This window comes from Stegostoma tigrinum, chromosome 5 (assembly GCF_030684315.1).
Source record: "Stegostoma tigrinum isolate sSteTig4 chromosome 5, sSteTig4.hap1, whole genome shotgun sequence".
Lineage (NCBI taxonomy): Eukaryota > Metazoa > Chordata > Chondrichthyes > Orectolobiformes > Stegostomatidae > Stegostoma > Stegostoma tigrinum.
In genome coordinates this window covers 24,267,171-24,293,067 of record NC_081358.1, presented here as the reverse complement: position 1 = coordinate 24,293,067, position 25,897 = coordinate 24,267,171, and the positions used below count along the sequence as shown (strand labels likewise).

General features: G+C 36.9%; 1 protein-coding gene across 6 annotated transcripts in view; it reads left to right on the top strand.

Annotated features, from left to right (window-relative positions):
* Positions 1-25,897, top strand: part of zfhx4 (zinc finger homeobox 4) — a 353,237-nt gene that overhangs the window by 89,600 nt on the left and 237,740 nt on the right. For 2 of the 6 annotated variants that reach the window (XM_048529163.2, XM_048529160.2), the window contains exon 1: positions 5,140-5,382. The exons of 1 other annotated variant lie outside the window; for it this stretch is intronic. The gene's annotated coding sequence lies outside the window, so the exon portion shown is untranslated. Of the gene's footprint in view, positions 1-2,891; positions 2,940-5,139; positions 5,383-6,170; positions 6,664-17,976; positions 18,049-25,897 lie in introns of those variants that run through there. 3 more of the 6 variants (XM_048529162.2, XM_048529161.2, XM_059645854.1) reach the window with 3 other exon arrangements.

The following is a 25,897-nucleotide window of genomic DNA, read 5'->3' as shown; positions in this document are numbered from 1 at the left end:
TGAAACTGAATACAGATCGACATTGAGGAAATAAGCCGTAAGCGACTGGGGGAATATTTCAGCTGGAAGCAAATGAGAAGCTGAATGAAAAGATGATAAGTGGAGTGCAAACTGGAATAATGATAAATACTAGGAAAAACCACAAGTATCAGACAGATGGATATATAAGGTGAGAAAATAGATGGGGAGAAACACAAATTGGAAATGGAAAGAAAGAGAACCGCAGAAAATGTGAAAATGTCAGGGGTGTGTGCTATGATCATTTAGTTAGAGACTGTCTGAAAAAAAATGCAAAGGTAAGAAAGGAATCTTTAAATTATTAAGTAGAGAAAATCTGAAGGATGTACTAAGAAAGGAAGTGAGAAAACAGAAGAAAGTCTATGAAAATATATGAATATGAAAGAAAAAGGGAAGACTCAACAAAAGGCAAAATTGTTGGGGAAGTGGCATAACAGAAGGGGAAAGGTGAATTTACATCTGGAAACAGCAGTGCGTGAGAGAGAGTAGGGTCTTAGTATTATGAAAGAGGGGAGTGAACCAAAGATTCTGGATAGAAGGAAAGAGAATGGACAAGGATGGGAAATGAAAAGAGGAAACAAATGACAAAAATGAAAGTGGGGCAGTGGTGATAAAGAAAAAGAAAAGAGAACAGAAAGTTGGAGGAAACGTGAAAGGGAGATGACAGATCAACGGAAGACCAGCACAGAGGAGGGCGAACACATTATGGGGGGAAATAAAGTGATTTTTTTTAAGTATTCAGAAGTAAAGTGAACATAAATAAAATTACTCCAAGCCAGAGAAAAGTGGAGACAAAAACGAGCGAGTGGTAATGGAACGGAATGTTGCATTAGGGTCTAATTATGGGCTAACCGAGGAGATGGGAGCGTGACAGGGAGATCTTTTTTAAGAAAAGACGAAGCGCGGAAACATCAAAAGGCGCAAGGAAAGCCACTGGGATTGATGAAAGTCCGTGAAAAGGGGAGAAAAATGAGAGATCAGAAAAATGTTTCACGCTGAAGGGAGGGAAGAGGTGGACGAAAACCGAAGCAGCTGGTTAAAAACACGCGCGCACACAAAAGAGTAAGGAAAAGGAAGAGGGGAGAGTGAGAAAGATCAGAGCGGCAGAATTTCAGTCACCAAGTCAAGCGTTAAGGAGCGTGTACTTAAACATTTCCTAACCACTCAATTTTCATCGACCAACCACTGTATTTAGTATTCTCCCCTAGTCGGTACAAACACGCCTCACTAAGTACTTTAGAGGCAATTTCATCGATTTTCTTTAACAAATAAAAATAACGATTGTACAGCAACAGTTCGAATTTACATTGTCAGAATTTGATAGTCGCCATTTAGTGGATTTTTTTTGAAAAAGAAAAAAATGGGAGATCTGAAACAATAGTGTTGTGGATCTAACATAGACGTGGGGAAAGCAGGGATTAGTCTGATCCTGAACAGCAAATATAAATCTGTGGTGTGTCTCTATTTCATCACAGAACATTGTTCAAAGATATTTAATGGCCGTTTATAGCCCTATAGAATCCAAGGTGCTAACATGTCGCGGTAGTCGTTTCTTTAAAAAAAACATTGCACCAATTAAACTGTGCGATATTTAAAACAGATTGCTATTCATTTGTGTGTCATATTGCAAAAAAAGGACACAAACGAAAGTATTGTTTTCGCATATATTGCGAAATTGGTCATTTAATTTTGTTTAATTTTCAAAGGATTTAAAGTGACAGAATTGCAAAATTAGATGCTTGAAAAAATGGGATTTTAAATATTAAAATGGGTAGGATTTGTTGAAAACAAGGTTGGAAATATATCCTGAAATTGTGAAGTTTATAATAAATACAAGTTAATTATACTCCCATGATCAATAGACTAAGTCAAGTAGAATATGTTTCTTTTTCACATGAAATAACCTTTTTTTCGTTGTGGGAGGAAATGTTTGATTGTAAATGATATGTCACGTTTAAGCGTTTTGATAGATTTCCGTTTATCGAATCGATTCAAGAGCAGATCAATGGGATAACGGTAGTGTTTTACATAGGGTACAACTAGTCTATATTACTCGATTATAAATTATTTAACGATTTGGTCGTGTGAGAATTTAATTTGTTTTCTTTCGAGATCTCAGAAAATGTAAAGCTTGGCTTGTGAGGTATTTAAAATGCTTAAAAGGGTTTTACAGCGGTAAACAGAGGTGTAAAGTGATAATAAATGTAGGATGATCCATGCACTAATTTAGATTTGATGTGAATTACGCTCTGCTCAGTGCAATCCTTGAGTTCCAAGCAAAAGCGCTGGAAATATAGGCGTGAATTATTTGCGTTATAAAATATGATTGCGGAATATTAAATTAAAGTCAGATATGTCCGCATTGAGAGAGGCAGCGCTCAGACTCGAATTTATTTATCACATTTTTCCACTGGGCCTGCTGCGCTGGATACTTTCGGGATGACATCCCTTTTAAATCCGTGGGGTTTTATTTTGGCAAACGTTTAAATGAGTGTGTTCAAGAAAGAAGTGATCGATAACATTCCTGAGGTAAAACAAAATGCTTATTTTCCTTAAAATTTGTCTGCTCTTGCCTGTGTTCCGAACAAAAGTTGAACAATTTGTGGTTTGCGTCTGGTATCGGACGGCATGATATATCCCGGAAAGAAAGTGAAATTTCTGTTGTTAAGCGATAGGAAATGGTGGATATATTTCTGTGTTTATAAACAATGGGCCGAACCCGGGAGGAGATGATGGTCAGCCTGCTGTCAAAGTGATGACCTTTTAAGCCCCAGAGGGCGCCAGGCGTGTTCATCGTATACATTTCCCTGCAACAGAGAGAGAAAAAAAGATCTACCACATTGTGTACAAAATAAATCCTTAAAATCAAATTACAAAGATCTGTAGAATAAAGGATTGATAGAGCTGGAGATGAAAAACAGGTAATGCACGAACTACTTTTTAACGTGTGAAAATTTGTATCTAAATGGAATCCTAAAAGTACTGTAAAACACTTTTTTGGTTTAAAAAAAAGCTGTTAAAAAGAATGCTTCTTTTCAAGCGGAATTGGAGGATTCAATCGAGGACGGTGAGCGATAATGTTGTGAAATTTAAGAAGCGCGTTTTCAGTCAGTGAAAATGATTGAGATTTAAATGGATTTAGAAAGTAAAATATTTACTGAAGAACAGCCATTATTGCGCTCAGCAAAGTGTTTATTATTGCGAAAGTTTTGTTCTTGTGTGGCATGTTTGTGTTTATCTGATCGACAAAGTCCAGCAGATTGAACCGTACCTGGAAGACGACACAAGTTTGTTGTTGGAAGTTCAAACCGATCAATAGATATTTTTATCGTTGAAAATGGAAAACCGCTTTGTATCAGTAGAAAATTCTTAGCTTTATCCAGTGTGTATGAAAATGTGATTTTGCATGTTGGCCACTGGTGATCAGCAATGGATTGTTATCGGCTTTCGAACCAGAGTTTTGTTTGGGGGGAGCGGGGTTGGGGGTGAAGAAAGAGTTAACACAGCGCCTTTGGCAAATAGCCCCCGGGGGGAGGGGGCGGTGGGAGTGAGGTTGGAACACGGGTGAGAAGTCTGGAACACGGGTCCCTAACATTCAAGCGGTGCTGATGTGTTGGTATAGAGCGAGCAGAGTCCCACAGAGGGAGGCGATGTGATAGACAAGGGAAGAGATCAAGAAGGCGAATTGAGGTCTACTAGCGGCCACCGTACAGGGAGACCCCGGTAGAGACCTCTCTCAGCATACAACAACATGGAACAGAAAGAGGGAGGATTAGAGGGCGAGAAAATGGACAGGAGAAACATGTGTCATCACACTTCCACTTTATCGCACCCAGCCTTATCATATCCTCTAACCCAGCTCTGAATAAAGTGCCTTCGATTTTCCCCAGATAAGTGGTGATCTCCTGATTCCCTCATAACGATTAACATCCTTAGTGTCTTATTCGATAGCGACTATTAAGGGTGAGGGACAGAGGAGAGCAAAAAAATAAAAGGTAGGCTTTAACTGTTAAGAACTAACTGAGAGAAAATGAGCCCCCGCGACAGTCACGCGTTATTTCAGTTTAAGTAGTCAGGCATATAGACGCAAACATTAAAATAAAGGGAAATTGTTATATAGATTAGTGTTGCAAAGTCACATCAGTAGATCAGATATCAGCGCAATCAATATAGGTAGTGTTTCATTGAAAAGAAGCGATTAGTGAGGAAAACACAGAGCTGGCATTTTGATTTTTTTTAAACCTTATTTCGGCTTTTGTGTTTATTTGCCTTGTGTTTTTTTAAATTGAATTGCCTGATTATAAAAAAATGCACACACACCGAACGGTATTATTTAAGATCGGCGGCGCCAATTATTGACAGTACCCCCCCCCCCCGAAAAATCATCAGTTTTCCCTTTTCGTTATTGAAATATCCGTCAACATTTTCAAGCGAAGTGGTTCGCTTTTCTGTCATTATTTTTGCGCGAGTTGATGACTTTTCGCCCAACTTCCAGAATGCTACTGATTGCATTTATACAGCGGTTTACTCGGAGGGACACGGACTTCCACACAAAAAAACTGACCCCACTGTTCGGAGTCAGTGTGCGGACGTAGACCTTTGTATATGATGTGACTCTGTCTCTCTCTCTCTCTCTCTCTGTTTCGTTCTGGTGAATCCGCCGAGTTTGTGGGAATGTGTGTGTGTGAGCGAATGAATTGCTTTCGGTGCTACAGTGGAGTTTGTGCCCGTGTGTGGGTAGTGTTAAATCGGAGGCGGGTTGTTCTAAACCCTTGTGTGTCTGTGTGTCTTTGTGTGTGATACGGGAGCTGTGGTGTATATCTCTGTACGTGTGTGTTTCTCTGTCTGGGTATCTGTGTGTGTGTGTGTGTGTGTGTGTGTGTTTGTGCGCATCCCTCTCTCTCTCTCTCTCTCTGACTGGCTTGGGTATCTATCAGGAGCTGCACTAGGTCAGGTCTGGGACCTTCTCCATTAGCGGCCACCGTGGTTCCCAACTTCAAAGCGTCAAGTCCAATCTTTTGAATGTTGATCACCTCGCTAATTACACCTTCCCGTCGTGCATCGGTAATGAAGACACATGCGCACTCAACTTAATCAGCCATTTTTTACAGGGCAAAATAATTAGCAGAATAAAGATATATCGGATTTTCATTTCCAGTTTCCCTTTTCCGTTTGCGGTCGCACGCCGGCAAGAGAGCTCACTCAGCCGGGGCCCCCAGAACCGCTTCACCTCCCCATTGTCTCTTGGCCTGGGATCCTTGTGCTTTTTTTTTCCCAAGCAATCGGGGGGGCCAGTGGATGTGACAATAATTAATGTCCTTATAACACACACACAAAAAGAAGAAGCCGCTACGAGGGAAAATAGTAAGTTGCACTTTTCTAACCGGTATGCTAGTGTTTTCTTGGAAATACAACGGGCTGTGTTAACGATTTGCACTGTGTGCAGACTTTCTCGCCAAAACATTTTTGATTTTTTTTAAAAAATGCGATTGAATGAGGATTGTTTTATTTTCTCTCTCCGTTTGCGTACCTGGTGTTTATACAAGTAGAATCGTTTGACTTTTCCTCGGACATGTAGCTACACATCAGAGACTGATCTGACTATCAGATCCCCTCGCCTTCCAGTCAAAACTACTTCCAGACGCAACTTGTTCATTTTTTTTGGAGGGGGGATGTCTCGGATGGAGGAGTTTCTGGTCAGAGAGAGAAAGACAGACAGACAGAGAGAGAGAGAGAAAGGCTAGCGACGCTGCTCGAACCCCGCACTTCGTTATCCTTTCAGCGCTGAACGGTTCACTTTCCGCCGGTAGCCTTTTCCAGCAGAAGCAGTTACAATCATAAGCGTGGAGTTAGCATTTTAATAAAAAAAAGCAGAAGATTTGTAGCAAAAGTTTTTTTTAAAAAAATAATGTAACAAAGACCTTTAGTACGCCCCTCACCTTCAGTAAGATATGATTCTCGTTTCTGTTAATTTTGGGGGGTTTTTGTTTCGAGAAGATCGACTCCCAATTGTGAAACAGCTCTCGATCTCCTTTTTTTGCTGTTTTGGTTTGGTTACCTGGCGGTGCACGGGCCAGCTAGTCTCACACTGACAGACAGACACACACACACACACACACACACACAGAGCATGGCCGGCTTGAAGCCCAAAGCTTATCCCGGGCAGGAAGGCAGGAGCAGCAGCAGGTTGAAAGTTTATGGTAGGGCGATGCTCTCAAGAGTGATCAGACTTCATGGTGACGGTGATGAACTTGAAAGGGAGACACGCTTCCGTAGTCCCTGGATCAGTCTCTGTATGTGTGTGTGTGCGTGTGTGTGCGAGAGAGAGAGTCTGTCTGCTTCCACAATCAGAAACTGCCTCTACTGTCAAAAGCCGAGAGCAAAGTCTTCGTTCCCCCAATTTTGTATCACACATTGTCCATTCCGATTCATCCCTGTATGTCTTAAGTATCTTTCCGGAGATCCAGGCAGCGAAATCCGCTCCGCAACTGGCCTTTCCTCAATGCCGCGGTGTTCTGTATTTTTTTTTTGATTATTATTGAAGCTTGTGTAAAAAGCCCTGCCTTTTCGTTCTGGGCTGACTTCTGCGATTGGGACACGACAGTGACACGGGGATCGATCGTTTAAACTCAGAGCAAAGGCTGGGTATGTAATGCACTCTCTCCCCTTTCATCACTCCAGCAGCAACTGTGCGCACAACTGGCAAAATATCCCACACGAAACCCAGGTTTAATAACAGTTAGGAACAGAAATTACATAGGGCTGGGAAGGTCGCGTGAAAACTATTCATTTCCAAGCACCCGGAGAATTTGCTTTAATTTTTTTTTGTTGCGAAAGGTCTTTAGTCGGCTGAAACAGTCACCATCAGAAATATATACTTTCAGTTTTTCAATCTACGGTCTATGAAAGAAACAGAATACCCACAGTGCGACTTAAACGAGCAAGTTGACCTGCAAAACAACCTTTTTTTTGTATTTCTACAATACTCATTCAATGAGTTTTACAGCGGCTGTAAATACATATCTATATGGAGCCACGTACATATGGATTATGTATGTGAAGACAGGGACGCATATAGCGACAGCGCTATCTTGTGCCGGTCGTTTTTGTTTTGTTTTCCGCCTTTTCCTCTGGGTTAAGAGCACATTATTTTTCCGCAATGGAATGGCACTAAATACTAAATATTGAATGTTCGTTTTACACGCCAAAAGAGGCAATTTGGTTAATACAATAACCTTTTGTTTTTGTCCTGATATTGTTTAGCCAATGACCGTAATAAAATATTTGAGGCTGTAGCAATAGTTGTAAATACAATAGGTTAACTTATTAATCGCTGTTCATTTTGGCATGATTAAGAATGAGATCTGTATAGATTATTAACATGCAGTACTCTCATTGACGTTTGCCATGTTTCATCCACAATTAAATTAGAACCTTATCTGCTCAGATTGTGCAGTTAAGCGTTTTACAAAATGTTGCAAGAAACGTCAGTTTTATGCAATAATTTCCTTTAATTTTGTATTGATACTCTTAAAAAAAACCTTATGCTGCAAAATGGCTAATCAAATAAGAGGGACTGGGTGAATCAGTTCATATATTCTGTAATATTCTCTTGGCACTTTAACCATAAGCTAAAACTTACACAGTGAAATTAGATTATCCACAATAACAATATTATAGCCTGCACTGGATGGAATCAGAACTGAGGTGGCTTTGTTGATTGCAAGGGTTTAATGTTGCATTTCAGGATCTGATGTGGTTTAGCCTCCCTTCCATTAACTGGAAAAACCCCTGAGGTTTTACAATTATTTCTTAAAGATAATACATTTAACATGGAATTGGTAGGCAGAGAAAAACTCATAAAGGCAAGAAGGAAAGCCCTTAATAACTCCTGAGATTCAGACATGTTCAGCTGTAAGATTGGTTCTGACTTCACTGAGGGTCGACAATGTGTCATTTCCATGAAGCCAAATTGCCCTCACCCTATATGATATTAATGTGCAAATCAATATTTCAGGGATTAAATTTCCCTTCTTCATTTTTTATGGTTTCTACCTCAATAAGTCTCAAGTCTATTAGAAGAGGCTTAGTGATTTAAAATCCTTCACTGTAGAATGTTTTTTTTGCGGCCTTTTATTCCTCTTTCTTTTCCAAAGCTTGAAACGTTGAAAGTGTACCAGGAATCTGGAAGTCCATATCAGCACATGCCCAGTTGTGTTTTTGTCTGTGTGTTAAGTAAAAGGGCTGAAAAATCCAGATTCATGTGGATAGTTGTTACCTAAAATGCTACTCGTATATCAATTATATTCTTAATCAAAACTTATGCTTTTGTTTTAATGTTAGAAAATAAATTGTTTACTAACTACTCAAATAATATGATGAAAAAATCCTGGAGAGTGAGAAATAGTGTAGAAAACTACGTTGGCAATAGTAAGATTAAAACTTTTGAAAGTTAACTACCTTGACCCAGACAAATTTCAACACCAGCACTTCATTGATTGGCACTTAAGACTTTGTTTTCTCTGATGTATTCACAGACTCACAATGTTTTCATGCCGGTTTTTCACTGAAAATCCATTTTTATGTTTGAGTGAGGTATCATTAGGAATATGCTGCTGACGTGTAAATGACGCCACCAAACTAATTAAGTGCTAACTAAGCAGTATATTTGCTAGTTGCTATTGTTTGTATCAGATCTATAAATAGCATGAACATGTTTCATGACGTTGAGTCTTCATATTTCTAGCACCAAAAGAAGATTTGATGATGGCTTATTGATAGGCTGGCAACACAGCCAGGTTACTGTCATGTAAGGTGACAATGTAGTCCAATTAAAAAAAAACAAATTCAGCACATTCGACCAGTCAGCAAATTGCTGTTGGAAGCTTTAACGAACAAATTTGCCAACAGAAGTACAAAGGAAAAGTTCTGTAAAGTCAGAACATAGGTTATGATGTAACTCTGTCATCAATGTAGTTTTAAACAAATATGTTAGGCTGTTGTAATTCAAATTGTGCAATTATCTTAATATTATTTAGCAGTGTCGAATGTTAAATATAACAAATACATAAGATGATAAAATGGAAAATCAAAATTAAAAATGAGAAACATCTCAGGTCCTAAACTAAAGGTCTTAATTTCACCTAGTCTACATGATAAATGCAAGTAGTGTCTCTGCATGCCTGTGTGTGTGTGTGTGTGTGTGTGTGTGTGTGTGTGTGTGTGTGTCCATATATACAGTAACCCTGAAGAAGAAGCTTTTTTTTCAATGGAGTTCAGGTGGTGAGTGTACACCAGTGGTGGAAAATAGTGACTGGTTCACTGAAATACTCTTATTCCCACTGCCATTGCTGAATGTTTAGAACTGAAATCAGGAATCAGTGTCAATTTCAAGTGTGTGTCTTTCTCTGTTTCCCATCCCCTCCCCCTTCCCTCTCTCTCTCTTTCTGTATATGAGGCATTCAATGAAAGGGAGCATGCAGCCAGGTATTTATGTCTGAATGTGGGAAAATAGTAAAAAAAGCAAGGTTATTTTATGATTATGAACCATCTGGATGAAGTTCAAATGCAGCTGCACCAATTATCTTACACTGCAGAACATTTTTTCCATTCAGTATAAAATGTTCCTTCCTAAAAATGTGGAGCAGACTCGGTCAATTTAGTTTGCAAGAAGAAATGCATATGAGAAAGGACAAAGACTCCTTAATCCATGCAAGCTGGCCTTTTGCCAAAAAAATCCTTTTCTCTTTCGCTTTGCAAAGTTATATTTATTTGACATGTGTTGCTATTGTGAATATGTGATTTTGATTTTTTATTTAAATTCAGATTCAGTATAAAGAATCAGAATATTTCACATTTATCAACAAACATGTTCAATTCCTGTCTTCGGGTAAAACCAATTAAACAACTTAAGGCATATATTTTATATTATTGTTTATGCATTTTCAATGATTAAAGAGGAAGATAATTTTGGATTGCACAATCCACAAGTGGAAGTGTAACTGGTTGAATCATTGTACTGTGAATAATTGGTGTGAGTTAACGTCAGCTGCTAAAAGTGAAGCTGTGATTTGAAGTCAGAAATCCTGGCAGCTTGCTACAGTTCGCATACCCACGATACCAACAACTCTTGAGGGTGGACTGATAAGAAAGTAGTAGCAGGCTTAACGTATTAAGTGTAGGGCCCTTCCATTAGAGCCCCAGGGCTGTGTAACACAATTATTCTTTCCTGGTTAGAATCTCTTTTAGGGTTAAAAACTTGGATGGTGTTCAAGCGAAATAACACTGGGGGAAAGTGCATGTGAATATGTACAACTTTCATGTAATTAGCACTTAATTATATTAACATATGCAAATTGTCAGTTTAGAGGCTTGTTGAGCTGGCAGAGATCAGCCAAACACAATTGCATTATTGTTCTGGCAAAAATAATGAATTTTGAGTTGGGTAGAGGAAACACATAACTAGCTTTCTAATTTAAATCATACCATGGTAAAATTTCATTAGTAACCATGGTAACTGGGTTAATTGTGCTGACTAATGTTCAGGACTGCAGAGGGTCTTAAAAGAAAGCCTTGTTTGCCTAATCCACCTTACAACGACACTTGTTTGTACATGTTTCTTTTGTATAGGAATTTGCATATGCAAACGAATAGTTTCTCTGTCTCATTTGTCATGGTTCTTCATTACCCATGAAGAGAACGTTGTTACTTAGCTTTTACCGAGTGTCCTAAGACAGCATAGTGTCAAACATTCCAGCTACATTCTTTCATAATTTGTTTCTGATTAATAGACCAGTTTCAGGTTCATGCTATTCAGACCTTGGCAAGAAAAGGTCAATTCTGTTGCTGAAAAGGGTTTCTGCAGTAACTAAAGCTGTTTTTCTTTGACCAATTAAATCACAGCCTTAAAGCAAGTGTAACTTTGCATTGTGGAAATATCTTCACTAATAATCTCTTTTGGTTGTGATAAAAGAATATGAAAAAGAAGAGATTCTACTGTTCCAGAATTAATCCTGTTTTTTGACAGAAACGTAAACTGATATAATTGCTTTTCAGTTGGAGAAATGGAGGTTTATACAAGTGTGAAAGCATCGGAAAAGGATTAGCATTTTTTTGCATAATGAAAAGTACTGTTGAATGGCAGACTGAATGGTTGACTGAATGACTAAGATGAAAGGAAGATGAAAATGCAGGCTCTTCTTCCTTCACCCCCGCCCACTTCAAATGCTCAGCTCACTCTAAAGATGTATTTGTCCAAGACTTGAGAAAACAAGCATACCCTCATATTTCAGCAGCTTTATGGAATTCCCTTGGATTCTCTCTTCTTGTGAAGTAATATGTATGATAATAGTGCAGCTTGGGGCTGTTTAAAAAAAGGTTTGTATACAGGAGAGTTACAAAAACATGCTAGGCATGTCACAAACCAAATATTGACCACCAGTGTCAAGGATGTTCAATTATTTTCTTTGGTGAAGATTTTTCCCTAAATAAAAGTTACATGCAATATTGTATAGAAAGATAACATTGCCAATTACAATGTTAAACAGATAAAATTCACTGCGGCATCACCAGTTCACTTTAGTTTCATAACTGCTGAAATTAAAAATTTGTTAGAGATAACATTTAAAGAACGTAGGTTTTAGTTTGTCAATATTTGCCAAAATGATGTGAATTTCTGCTTCATTATGATTCTGAAAGTGAAATACTGCAGGTATACTTTCCAGAACATAAACTGAGATATTTTAACCACTCGTTTAAAATATTATTTACTGTAAGTATATTTTCAAAAGGTTTCACGTGGACTTAGGTTGTAATAAGTAACAGTTTCAGGCCCCAGACGAGTGTAGACATAAAATGTCAGCTGTTGACCCCTATTGTTTGCTGGCAGTTCACAAAACTTCTATATGCACATACTTGTCATTTGAATAAAGGTCTTGTCAGGTTAATTTTTAATGTGAAATTACTTAATCTGTAAAAGCTTTAGGGCACTTGCAATACCATAAACTGAAATCACAGTGACTGTATATTGGTACTTTAATTTGGATATGACTATTTTAACAAGAAAAATGTGTTATATTCTGTTTCTCCACAGATTGGCATATTTTATAATTGTGTTAAACACATTTAATAAACTGTCATGTGCTGTAATTGGCACATTTCCAGTCCCTGCAGAATTGAATGACAGGCAGGTTAGTAGCTGGTTACAATTTTCCCGTGTTCTCATAGTACAGTGGAGGAATAGCTAAACGACTCTAAATTACAAAAATAATAATTGTAATGATGTTGAAATAATCCAGTGAGTCTACTGGATAGACTGTACAAATGTAGTTACACAGTATGAGTATAACCACTGTGTTAAAAATACAGAGATTGATTCACATAGCAATTCGCTTTGACAAGATTGTTAAGCTTTGTTTTTAATCACATGATATTTTAAAGTAATCAAGACATCGCTTGCATATTTTAGTCATATTTTCTTTTTCAAATTACCCTTATCAAATCTAAAAATGTGAATATATAGCCCACACACTTTGGAATTACTCAGGTTAATACTATTAGGGGAGACTGGATGCACTAAGTTTTTCATTTCTGCTTCAATTACATTTTGCTGGCATGCAGAGTGGTGCAATGTATTTTTACTACATTGGCAAGAGTCGAATTTATCTTTGATAAAACTTGAAATGGACAACTAACACTGATATATAGCCAGCTTCTACATAGAGAGATTTCTGCATTCCAACCATTAAATTGTAATCCAGAGAGCAGAACCATCCAAAACTATAGTATATTTTCTCTGAGAAGGAACTGCACAAATCTGATGCATTTTTGTTTTTAATAGAAATACTCATTCAACAGCCTTTCACAGCATTTAACTGCAGTATAACAGACGATAAAAACAGACAATGAAACTGTTGAATGAAAAAAGCAGGATAGGTTTTCAAAACGACAATAAAGATATGATTGAATTGGATTTAACATCACACTAATATAGCGAGGGACAAAAATGTACGACATCACAAAACATAAGATATTTGTTGGTGTCTTTAATGGTGTACTTGGCAAGGAACTTGTGGCTGCGTAACACCATTGTACCATATCAGCCTGTCATGGAATTGAGAGTGATTATTTTCGATATGTTTTTCCCTTAATTGAAATGTACATATTTCCAAGCACTTTGCTATAATGTTGAAAATGAATAGCTATGCCAGAGCCATCTTCTATCACATAAGATTCAATTTGTATCATGGTTAAGCCTAAAAAGAATATCAAGAAATAAAGGAAGCAAGTGATTTTTTTCAAATTTTAATCCATACCTTTTTATAAGATGCAAGTTACACCACATTTCTTAATAAATATCAATACTTTCTGGTTAGAAATGCCATCCTCAAATGATTTCCATTATATGCCTGTTGATGCAGATAAGCCTTTATACAAGCATTTACTCAGCACCAATTTATTATTTCGTTCATAAAAACAATTCACAATTTGAGATAGGTGAGGCCTGCCACATCCATGCAATGTTGTTAGTAAAAAATTTCCACCTGAGTTGCAGAAATATCTGCACCATGTAGGAGATGTTAGGGATTAACTATGTGTACATTGACATCTATGATTTATTTAATGTAAATGCAATGGGTGATTACAAAAGCAGAGAAAGGAAACGGTGTACCTTTCAGATAACTTTGGGCATAACAGTTCACTCAAGTAAGATCAGAAATAATATAAAACACATCGTAAGAATGATATAATTCATAAAATGCGTCCATATGTTTTCAGCTGATGAGCTTTCACAAAGAGAGCTTTGAGAGTTTGAGATTGGAGCTTGAAGTTAACTTGCAGTAAAACATAATTTATTTACAGCTTTTAAAGTGTGGTGTGAAATGTTTTGATTATAGTATTCCAGCCAGATGACCCCGAGAACAGTGTAAGAGTGGCAGTGCAGAAAAAGTCTATTTGGCCCAACTGGTCTATACTGGTATTTGTTTGGTGCAGAAGCTTCTTCCAGTGTAATCAACTGTTTCACCATCCATCTGTCCATTTCCCCATTATGTTCACAGCAACCCTCCTCCTAAATTTGTCAGTGTTATTTGCTTGAACTAACTCCCAGTTCCACATTTTCACCACTCTGCAAGTAGAGAAATCCCTCTTACATTCTTTACTTGATCTGTTAGTGGATTCTTTGCATTGATGGCCTTTTTACTAATTATGTCAATTGAATAATCATTTCATAATTTTTGTTCCTGAATGTCAAAATTGCTTGGGTTTATCAAAATAGGTTTTATGGAAGCATTAACAAAGAATTGTTTAAGTAGCAAAAGTCTTTACATGAGTGTCTCTGTGGATGATTGAATCTCTAAAGTTTAGAGGGAATTTAAAGTGAATAAAATTTTCTGTTTGGTTCTTTGTGACAGTTGTAGATATTATATGGAGGTATCTTCTTTAGATAGGTTAGTGTGAATTGCAGGTTTTCAGTTTGTTCACCCTTCGTATGAAAAGCTGTCAGCAATTATCTGTCATCATAAAAAGGGCTCACACTTAACTGGTACAGACATATAGGTTTCTAAGCAATGTGAGAGCACGGTATATATAGCCCTTTGCTGAAACGCAGCAAGCTTCTAAGCTGGAGCCCTAAAGGCCTACCTTGTGTCATTGGTCATACAGGGCTGTTTAAGTGTCTCCTGTCAACAGGCAAATCACAGAGACCACTTTCTCTGCACACCTCCAATTTATTCACAGACTAGGCATCACACATGAGTCTGCTTTCTCCTTGACCCAATAAGTGGGGGCAGGGTGCCACTATGAACATGACCTGAAGAGTTGCCTTCAGAGCCCCAAGACATAGAAAGAACTTCAAAGAGGAGGAAGGTGACTGCATCTTTGATTGTTTGTCTTGCAGCAGATTCTGTTTAGACTTTTATTAAAAAATGAATCAATAGGACCAAATGTAAAGAAAATTTTGTTTACTTTTACATTAAAATTTAAATAAATGATGTATAATGGGTTTTATTTAGAAGGAATACCTTGTAAGTAGTTTTTCTCTGCCAGTTAATTAGTACTTGTTAAGTAAACAGATGCCAGTGACATCAATGTTATATTGGTCTGGGCAGTGTGTGCAGTATACAGAAAGAAGTTACAGTAATACAAGAACGGTATAATTTCCATCACCCCACCTCGACTCTCCAACCAAGTGTGGGGCAGAGACACAACAGACAGATATCTCTGGCACAGTGTTTTCAGTGGGGCAGAGGTTGAGTACAGTTACTGAAATCCCTTGAGAAGCACTTACTAAGTAGCTTTCTCATATCCTGTCTGATCTATGAAACAAGAGACTAAGCAGCTAGTCTATGTATGTGCAAGTATTATTAGCCGATGAAGGGTTTAAAGAGAAACAAAGCAACATCAAAATCATTTTGGAAAATGTCAGGATGAGATCTAATGGGATAGAATTTATTTCCACATGAGAAAAATGTACTGATGGTAGCTAATGATTTAGTTGTGGATAAAGTAGTCATCTTGAGCAATTGGATCACAGTCATGAGATCATTTGTCATGGATGAAGTGAAAATGTCAGGTCCAATGAGTTTGAGAGTGCCAAAGGGGGCAAAAGGGCTTTTGGAGATATTTAGGTGTCGTGCTAGGGACATCGCGCAAATGGAACTCTGGGGAATGCTGAGTTTGTAAACTTACCTTGTGCATTTTCAGAATTGTAAAAATTGATAAAAATGAGTTAAAAATCCGAAGATGACACTTTAGTGATACCTTAATATTGCAAATAAATTAAATATGAAAACACATTTTAAGGCAGTTGAGCATAAACTGTGCAAATGTAGAAGTGAAAATCAGACTTAATTTCTCCTGGATTTTGTGTTTGCTTTTTAAAAAAAAAGTAATTTGTAAAGAACAGTTGACACCATTGCTTCAGTGCCTGCTTAGTCCATTAAAATGGTTCAACAATCAGTACCTCACACATTTAACAGAAATAACAGGTTCTGAGTGAAAGATTTGATGAAATGTTTCAAAGTCATAGGTATGTACATTTTGTCACAGTGTGGTCAGTTATTCTGTTTTACTAAACTGAGTCAAAACTGTTTACTTTGGTAAAAATATAAAAATAAATAGACCTTCCCTTCAGTGTAGCAAATATCTTGGCTTTCTGTCTGTTTTGAGTGCAAGTTTACAATCAAAGCTTTACAAATGTATTTTTAAAATGTTGGCATTAAAATAAGATCACTTTGAATGGCCCTTTTCCCTTTTTTTAACCCCTGATGGTCTAACTGGGCAGAGTTTCAGAAACATTCAAATTCAAGTTCAAAAGGCACCAGTCCTTAATTAGTTTAGACTTTCAGAAGAAGTCTCAGTGAAAGCTGACATCTTAGTTTTGTACAGCTTTGTACAAACAGGCTTGTGTAATATTTGTTTCCTAATTTGTGAAAATTATTTAGGCATAATAACAATTATTGATACTCTCAACTAAATTATGTCTCTGACCTAAAATGCTTCCCATGGCTCTCGTTTGATTTCAATCTGAAATCTTTACTGAAATAGTCGATCATAAAAACTGCAGCTTTTGAGTCTTTCTTTGCAACACAATTAATATATCGTTTCATTATATTATTGCTTTATTAATTACTGCCAGCTATTGTCTCTTCGTACTAAATTCTGAAACCTAATCAACATCTTCCTTTAAGTAGTGTCTTGTGGTAAACTTTAATTAACTCTTATTATATTGAAGAAGTCTTCAACTGCTGTACTAACTAATCATTTACCTTCATTATAGTCTGACAGCTCGACTTATTAATGGCTCTAATAGAACCGACACTCATTGAATAAACCTGCAGAATTTACTCCATTCACATTACTTGGTGCAGAACTAGACTGCTGCTAAAATAGTCAGTAAGAGCTAGTCAATTGTGCCACTATGTTTATCTTGACTGACGTGTTACTTCTGTAAATAGAATTACCTTGCTAATCTTACCCTTCAGCAAATTATCAGTAAAAGAAACGAAAAAAAGGTTTAAAAATAATGGTTTATGACACTTTCTATCAATAAAACATAACTTTAATCAAATCAGTAATAACATTTTATTATGGGGTAGTATAGCGAGTGGCGATCAAGTTATGAATGATTCCATTCTGTTCGCCTTGCATACAATGCGGGTCTACTTTGCAGTAATTTGCTATTGTTCCTTACTGTCAGAGAGGAAGTGTAGCGAGCTGAATTAATAATTATGTCGTCCGTTTCTACAATATCCCACCGTAAGGCAGCGCCTTTTGCATGACTGTATATTTCATCTGTCCAGTCAAGACGATTCCAGTTACTGTGATGTTACAGTATGGGGATTTCACTGCAGTTGGATATTCTGTTTCTCAGACCAACAACTATGTTATACATTTTTTTTAGATAGAAAATCTCTATCAAACCGGTTTGCCGTTTTTATAGTGGATTTTGCTTAAAGTTTTGATTGCATTAAACGCGGCGAAATCCTTCGGAGTGGGCACAACAGAGGAAAATGTACCCCATTGGAAGTTTGTTTTAAGGGCAGCCAAAAGATGGAAGAACGATTGGTGTTACCAATATCGCCCTTGAACATGACACGTGGAGTTTTCATCCGTCACTATAGCGAAGTCTATAGGTTCTGCTAATCTCTCACTCAAAGTTAGAGGGAGAGGCCAGGCCAGCCCCGAGTTATCCAGAGACTCGCTGGGGCGTGAAAGAGGAAGATCTTGGTCCGAGTTAACTTCTGATGCAGCAGTAGGCGCTATATAATAAAGTTTGACGCCTTGGTTTCATGGATCAGCAAGGGGTTCCCGTTCCCTCCCGGAATTGGCGTGAGTCCGGATTGGATGAAGGCAGTGTCGGTTTTAACTGTACTGTTCTATCTGGTGAGGTTTAACGGCAAGATCTGCAGAAATAACAATAACCTGGGAGGGGAAAAAATTATATCCCATGAAGTGCAGGGAGCGGGGGCCACAGTTCCAGGGATGGGGAGCAAATCAGTGACAGAAAATCCCTTGAAAAGATGGAAAACAGTGAGTAATCTTAGGCATTCAAAACTTTTTTTTGCAAAAGTAGTTTTAGTTGTTTTCGAAGTTTGATTGTGATACGATGTTGAACAGTGTTAATATTGGTTGTTTCAGTTTTTCACAATATCCACCGTACATTATATATATGCAGACATTTTGATGCATTGTAACTTCACTGGCCTTAAAACCTAACTGAAAATACAATTTGTAAACACAAACAATTTGCAGTATCAGTAATGTTGTGATTATATATTTAAAAATCTTTTTCATTCTCATTTTCACATGACCTTTTTAAATTTAGGAATGTTGAGAATATCTTTTTAGCAGATTACTCTAAAGCTACTGTTGCAGACAGAAATCTCTTCTCAATAATAGACTGACTTTTCTGGTTATTAAACCCGTTCAGGTCTAACATTCCTGTTATACTTATCTTTTTTTTAAACTAGATCTGAGGGTAAAACATTGCTAATAGCTTTGGAATGCTCACTGGGATACCTGGTCTGTGATTACATTTTATGAAGATAATTACACTCGAACTAGCCTTGAAGCAGGATCTGCTGCAGAACAACTTTTGAACTAGGTGGTAATGGGAAGCACCATAAGAGCACAGAAATGACCTAGTAATTATATCAAATTCTGTTGTGAACATAAATAACTCTGAGTGGTGTCAAAATCTGTAGCAACTGGAAAACTTCGCAGAACTTATAAGCAGCAGTACCGCAGATTTTGTCACGTATTTTTGCCAGTATTCTTCAAAGCCATCCAAATGACCTCCGTGCATTTATGAAGAGTTGACGTAAATTTCTGCATAATTATCCTTAAGCACACATAGCATTGACAACAAAACAAAGATCTGTGGGTGCTGGAGATCTGGCACAAAAACAGAAATTGCTGGTGAAACTCAGCAGGTCTGGCAACATCTCTGGGGAGAAGGCAGCGTTAACATTTCAAGTGCAATGGCTTTTCTTCATCAGGTCTGGCCTTTGTCCTCACGGATGTTCCAGACCTGCTGAGTTTTACCAGAATTTCTGTTTTTGATAGCAATTGTTTATACATAGTTTAGATTAATTCACAGCATCTTTGTTCCTGACTTGCAAAGACACCAGTGATTTTTAAGTTCCATTGTGTGTGTGTGAAACTGGTCTGTTAACTTTACACATAATTCAGATCAGCAACTTGTTAAAAAAGAAATATAAAATGATATTAGCAACAAATAGATGCTTATAAAATCAGCTGCAATTTACATAACTTCTGAGTACCTCCATACTGTATATACTTTGCATTATAATACAAGATGTGATTGACTTGTAGATTAATATTTATTTAGCACAGGGAAATCAAAAGGATTAAGCAGTCATCATTTAAAATCTAATCCTTCTTTGCATGAATGAGACAAAAGGAGGGTGATTAATGTACATGAGGCTTATAGGGGCACAATGAAATTATTTTGTTTCATATATAACCACTTCTGATTAAAACAATGGTACTGTACTTCTAAATGTATAGTAGACTTACATTGGTGATATCTCACTTTCATATGGACCCTAGGTATTAATTCTGACATATCTGACCTTTAACTTGCTCGAATACCAGATTTATCTCATATTTTTTACTTCATCCAAAGCATCACGGTCCAATTCTATAGAGTTAAAAGTTTCTGAGTACCATCAGCAAGAATGTTCAATATTGTCAGAGTTCAATAGTACAAAGAGAAGGAAAGAAATGGAACAAGAAACCTGTGTATCAAAAGTGTTTTTCAAATTATTAGACTAACTAGAGTACTACACATTGAAAATGTATATCTTGATGCAGATTGAGGAACTTTACTCCACAATTACATCATCACTACAGATTGAAAAGAATGACTGATTACCAAATTGGTAAGTGCACACTGTAGAACTTTAATGAGGAAATATTAGAGATAAGACCATAAGAAATAGGGGTAGCAGTAGGCCATACAGCCCGTCTGCCATTTAATAAGATCATGGCTAATCATTGATCTCAACTCCATTTTTGCCATTGATCCCTATATCCTTTGATTCCTTTAGACTCTGAAACTCAGCCTTGAATCTACTCAGTGTTTGAGCATCCACAGTTCTTTAGGCCAGGAAATTCTAAAGATTCAGAACCCATGATTGAAGAAATTTCTCCTTATCTCTGTCTGAAAGGGCTGTTCCCTTATCTTCAGCCTATACACCCTAGTTCTAGATGCTTCACTTAGTGGAACAGCTGATATTAACATGAGTGCCAGAACTATTAAAGTGATGCAGTTCACTCTACTTTGTAACAGCTAAATAGTGATTTTGTTGGCAGTAAGAATGAAGGATGGATACTATGGCAGCATCGGCCTATCAGATACTGAACTTCACATACATAAAGAATGTTAGTCTGGACGTAAGAATGGTCATAGACCAGGAGGTACGTAATGGCATAGTTTATTGCATTAAGGCTTAACTTATCTTTACAGATGGGTGTGGGAGGATTTTGCTCCTTTAGGGCTAAGTTCACAATATACAACAAATTCCGTTATCATAAATACCTTTTTATATATTTTTCTTAAAAAATTGCCTTTGTGGAGAAAGATTGTTCTTAATTTGCGTTTATGTCATTTATGATGTGACACAAACAATAAAATGTCAACCATCTAATATTGCTTCCCATACACAAAAAAGGCCACAATTACACTGAGAATGAAAGTCAGAGAATCTTTTACACAGGTTGTGCATGTCACATGTTGTCTGAACGGTGCTTAAAAAACATCTGGCTTGATAACTTATGTCAGGATTCATGAACAGGGTGAAAAATACGGACAAACATTGGCTAGCCAGATAACATAATGCACACAAACATTTCCTCTGCTCAGCCACTTATTTATGGTTATTTATCTTTAGAAATTTCAAACCGATTCTCATTTAATTTCTTCACCTCTTACAGGACAAATGTATATTTTGTTTCAGTCTTCTATTCAAACTTAATTACCTTCTCCGTCTTTGTAGTGACTTGGATGGAAAGTTTTTGCCGAGTCAAAAGAGGTCGTCACACATTCTTTTGCAGTTCTCTTCATTAATTCATCCTTGCAGGAGCACTTTCTATCATGCTGAGAAGGTAGAAGGGTGTAATAGAAGAGCCCTGAAACATCAGCAGGAAGCTCTAAGCTGGTTAATGCAGTATAATTGTCTGGACATAGACTGGCCTTTGTTTGTGCGGTTCACTTCGAATCAGCTGTAATTAACTCCAGAGTGTTTCCAGATTGCCAGCAAAAAAAATTACAGCTTTTCTGTTTTAAATTGGAGAGCTCACAAAGACATTAGCTATGCAGATTGGTTTACTTTGATTTGTTCCTTTCTTATAAGTGAAGGGTTGTGTAGTTTCTAAAAACTGTTTTCAGTTATTGTAATTTTACATAAATTGGGGTTTTTTTCATGTCCAAGAATCATTTTAACATGATTTTTGCTCCCTAAGCAAATAGGTTTTAAGCCTGTATTAGGAAAAATAAAGACAGTTAAAAATTCCATTTTGATATATCACTCAGCAAACAGTGAACTTGCTATAACATAATTTTTGTTTATATAAGTGCTGTATCACCAGCAAATTGCACCATAAAGAGAGTAACAACAATATGGCTAAGTTTCTACTGAACACTTTCAAATATTCTGAAAGGCGACCAATAGACTGAAAAGCTAAAGGAAAATTTGCTCAGCTAAAGATTAGTTAATAATTGTTGGCCATAAGTCACCTTACTTTAGTTGGAAAACCTAAAGTAATCTCACATAATTACTGCCTTTTTGTGAAAAATATGGCACCTGCATTTAAGACTTAAATAGGACAAGTGCAGCAACTGTTTAACTCTACTCAGTCCATGTCTGGCAAAGCATCTACCACACCCTGCTACTACATACCACAGTTCCTACTGACGGAGTCAGAAATAAACTAAAAGAAATATAGCACAGCTCTGGTTGCAAATGCATCTAATAATCTTGTACAATGAGCAAAAATCTGTCAAGGTTCAAGGAAAAGTTTGTTGCATTATATTTTTTCTGTTAGATTTGAATAAAATAGTGTTTAATCTAAATGTGAGTTTAGTCAGTAAAAGGGCTCTTGCTGTCTGAATAATCCTACTTTGATGGATTTTTCATCAGCTGTTTGTATGTGGCAACAAATAAACAAGTATAATTACACTTGTGAAGGTCTATTCATTCCTTTGTCAGGATTAGATATATGTGCAGTTTTCGCACTGATCCTCTCTTTTGTCTTTGCCTAACTCAGTATGACATATTGATAGAGGATTTGGCGTGGACAAAAAGGCCACAGCAGAGACAGTGATGACCTTTCGAAAACTTGATATAATTCTGGCATAATTGTATTTGTTTTTAAGAAAGTTATGTAAGTTCTAACTTTGCGTGGGTTGAACTGGTGTTTTATGTGGACAGCTTTTAACCTGCCCCTAACACTGCAAATAAAGAATTGATGTTAAATAAGGGAACTAACCAGCAGATGGAAAAACAAAAGAACCAAGAACCCTATTGGTCTTTTTTTCCCCCAGCATTTAACAGTGTGGCAAACCTAGCATTCCTCTGCCATTATTCTCTTCTCTTGATCAGATCACGTTCTTTTTAATCACTTCTCAAACACTGTCTCACTGGAGCGGAGAAGAAGGCTGGGACAACCTCAATTAAAAAACAGAGGTATAATTGGCATTTGTGATTCTAGTTCTTTGTTCCAATGGGAACTGAACATTCATTCAGTACAGAGGCATTGCCCTATTGTTTAACATGTACACTTTTTGTCAGTTAATCTTAGTGTAGGAGTATCGATTATTTTGCTTGTAGCCATTCAACCTGTATTTGCTGAAGGAGGAAAAGAGGAGTCAGCAATGCAATCATATACGAAAGTCAGTTGTTTGTATTTTTAAAAAAGCTGATTTTCTTCTGCAAATGTGAGCAAAACAATAAACAGAACAGATATGTATTAATAACAAAGTGTGATCCCTAGTTTGAGGAGCTCAACATAAAATAATTCAGAAATAAGATATATTTATCTAAATTATTGGGAAATATACTTTCAGAACACCAAAGCATGCTTATAAAGCTTTTAGTTGTTAAAGATTTTTTAGGTAGTGTCTGAAGAAGAATTGAGGTCTTTGATTTGGTTTGTCTGCAGAAATCATGTATGTTCAAACCACAGGTATCAGGATCAGTGTTCAGATGTGTACAGCATATTTTATAATTTATCAGTTTATAATGATTCACTGTGTATTGCCCAGAAGGATGGAGATATTCCCCACAGGGTAATTTAGTGCTTGAAGTGTTGAGAAATGCGACATTACAAATCAAAATGTGCTGCATTTTGTCTTTCTTCATCATTGTAGATATCCCCACTCTATAATTATCTTAATTGAATTGCTTTGTCTGTGTGCTTATATAATGCTTTTAATATATGCTACTTTGCATTTTTCTGGACTTATAGGTAGAACCATTTACAAAGCAGTGAAGACATGTCATTTATCAATGTCTGCTTTTTCAGATGATGAAATGAAATAGTAGTCCTCTACATAGTACTACATGTTTCGGGCTTATTTCCGATGTAAATTATTCAGTGTTGGCGGATATTGGTGTATGTACACTATGTGCTAACAAGAGTAGATCGTCAAGTCTGGTCCTGTCTGCTCAACAAATGAAAAGTATAGTAAGGCTGCTTTGTGCTGGAAATGACAAGAGAATACACCGCAGAGCTCATTTTGTATTTGAGTTGAGTTACCGAACATGGATTAAAATTGGACCTGTTATAGTTGTGCACTCCTGATAGCACACAGGGTATTTAAACCTGTCTAACTGTGTTCTGTTGCCACTTCTTATGACTGTTAGGAGTACAAAATCCGTACCTTAATTTCCGATGCAAATATTGTTGGTGTTAAATGCAGAGGTAAATGTGCCTGTGTGAACTAATTAGAAAATTATTAGTTTTTCATGGTCTTTGTGTTGATGTTCATTTCAGAGATGCTTTTTTTGTGCTGCATGCAAGTCATGAGCATAATTAACCTGGAGCTCATCAATGATTAAAATTACATGCTAAGCTTTATGATATTCAATTCAGAGGCAATTAGACTGTCATTTTAGCCCATCTCAGACAGCAAAACTAATTTTAATTCATTTTCAATCTGTGTAAATCTTCTGATGTCTCTTAAACTGATCGTTTCCCTCTTTGACTTAGCTGAAGAGATTAGATTTGATTAGAGCAAAAAATTTAAGCAGCTATTCTTCAATACTTAATAGCAGAGAGCATCCCCCAAGCCGTATTTAGTCAGAAGTTGTTTTAAATTAATCCCCTAAATTGCTGTTTTCTGAGGTATTAAGCATACAACAGAGAAGATTCTCAGCTCTCCAAGTTTTCAGCGTTTTGAGTATTTTTTTATTCGCAGACATGCAATGTGAAATTATGTTGTCTTATTGACACTGCCACGTGGCAATTTTCTTAATTTTGATAATTGAGGTGTAAAGGCCCCAAGACATATACAGTGAGCTGACTCTCCCCTTGCTCAAAGCCTTTGTCATGCATTGAAACTGAAGTGGCTGACCACCCTGCTGTTGTGTATAGTGCCATCATTCTGTAAACTGGGAGATCTGCAAGGACTAGAGACACTCTGGATCTATGCAAGTCATTAATATAAGTGTTGCAGCCCAGTGAGCAATGAGACTGAAGAACAGCAGAGTTTCTGCTTTAACTTTCCTCCTGTACTGCACCCTGCAATGAAATAGTGATATGGCCTTTACAAACTACATTTGTATTTCCACTAAAGGAAATATATGAGCTGTGGTGCCTGCCTTGAGAAATGATTGAAGGCTTTTCATCATCGTGGCTTTCAGATGATTTGTTAAAGATAGGAGAGAAGTTAATTGAGGTAGTTGCTGAGAGATGGGCAATACACTAGGACTGACAACATCAAAATTGTATTTGAAATAGTGTTCATTAGGTTTTACAGTGAAAAAATTTGACTGAGCCTAATTTTCCCCAAGGATGGTAGGACTGGATGCACTAAATATTAATTTCTGTTTCTATGCCTATTGAAGTAGGTGAAGCGTGAGGAAGAATCCTGATTGGTGCTTAATCAGGGCTTGTTAGATACCTGCTGAGGGCTCTCACAGAAGGAAGATTTGAAGTAAGCTGATTTACTTGGTCAGATGAGAAGCAAAGAAGAGCTCAATTTTTTTGTGGTATTTTAATAATTTGCTTACTTTTCTCTCATGCTATTGGATTTATCTGATAAAATATGCTAACAGTAGAAAAAAAGCCCACAGCCAACTTTATAATCTGAAGATCTTTTGAAAAGATTTTGTGAAAGATGTCAACCGTTGCCTTTCTTTCTGCATTTGCAGGGAAAATATTGCCAAGATTATACTTTGCAAAGGAGTCAATTAGTATTCATGGAAATGTAAGGGAAATGGTGAGACCATAAAAGCAGTGTTTTGCATCTTACAACTATTATCAAATATCTCTTCCTAGAATTCTTGAGTGAAAATCAGTATCATTGTAGGTTTTCAATCTTCCTTAATATTTGAAATATACTCTTTGACCTGTTTGTGAGACTTAAGATTAGAACTTTGGGTTTATTATGGAGGGAAATATTTTGGATGTGTTGCCATTTTATTTATGTGAGTGATTACTGCTGAGGCTGCAGATCAGTACAAATGCATCACTACTATGACAGTATGATTTCATAGGAAATTTATTTTTGGTGTATGATAAACTAGTTAATTAAAAGTTTTATGTTGAAGAAATATAATGTAGATTTGGATTATGACACATCAAGAAATTAAATGCTGTGCATGTACTGTACAATGAGAATTAAATATTAACA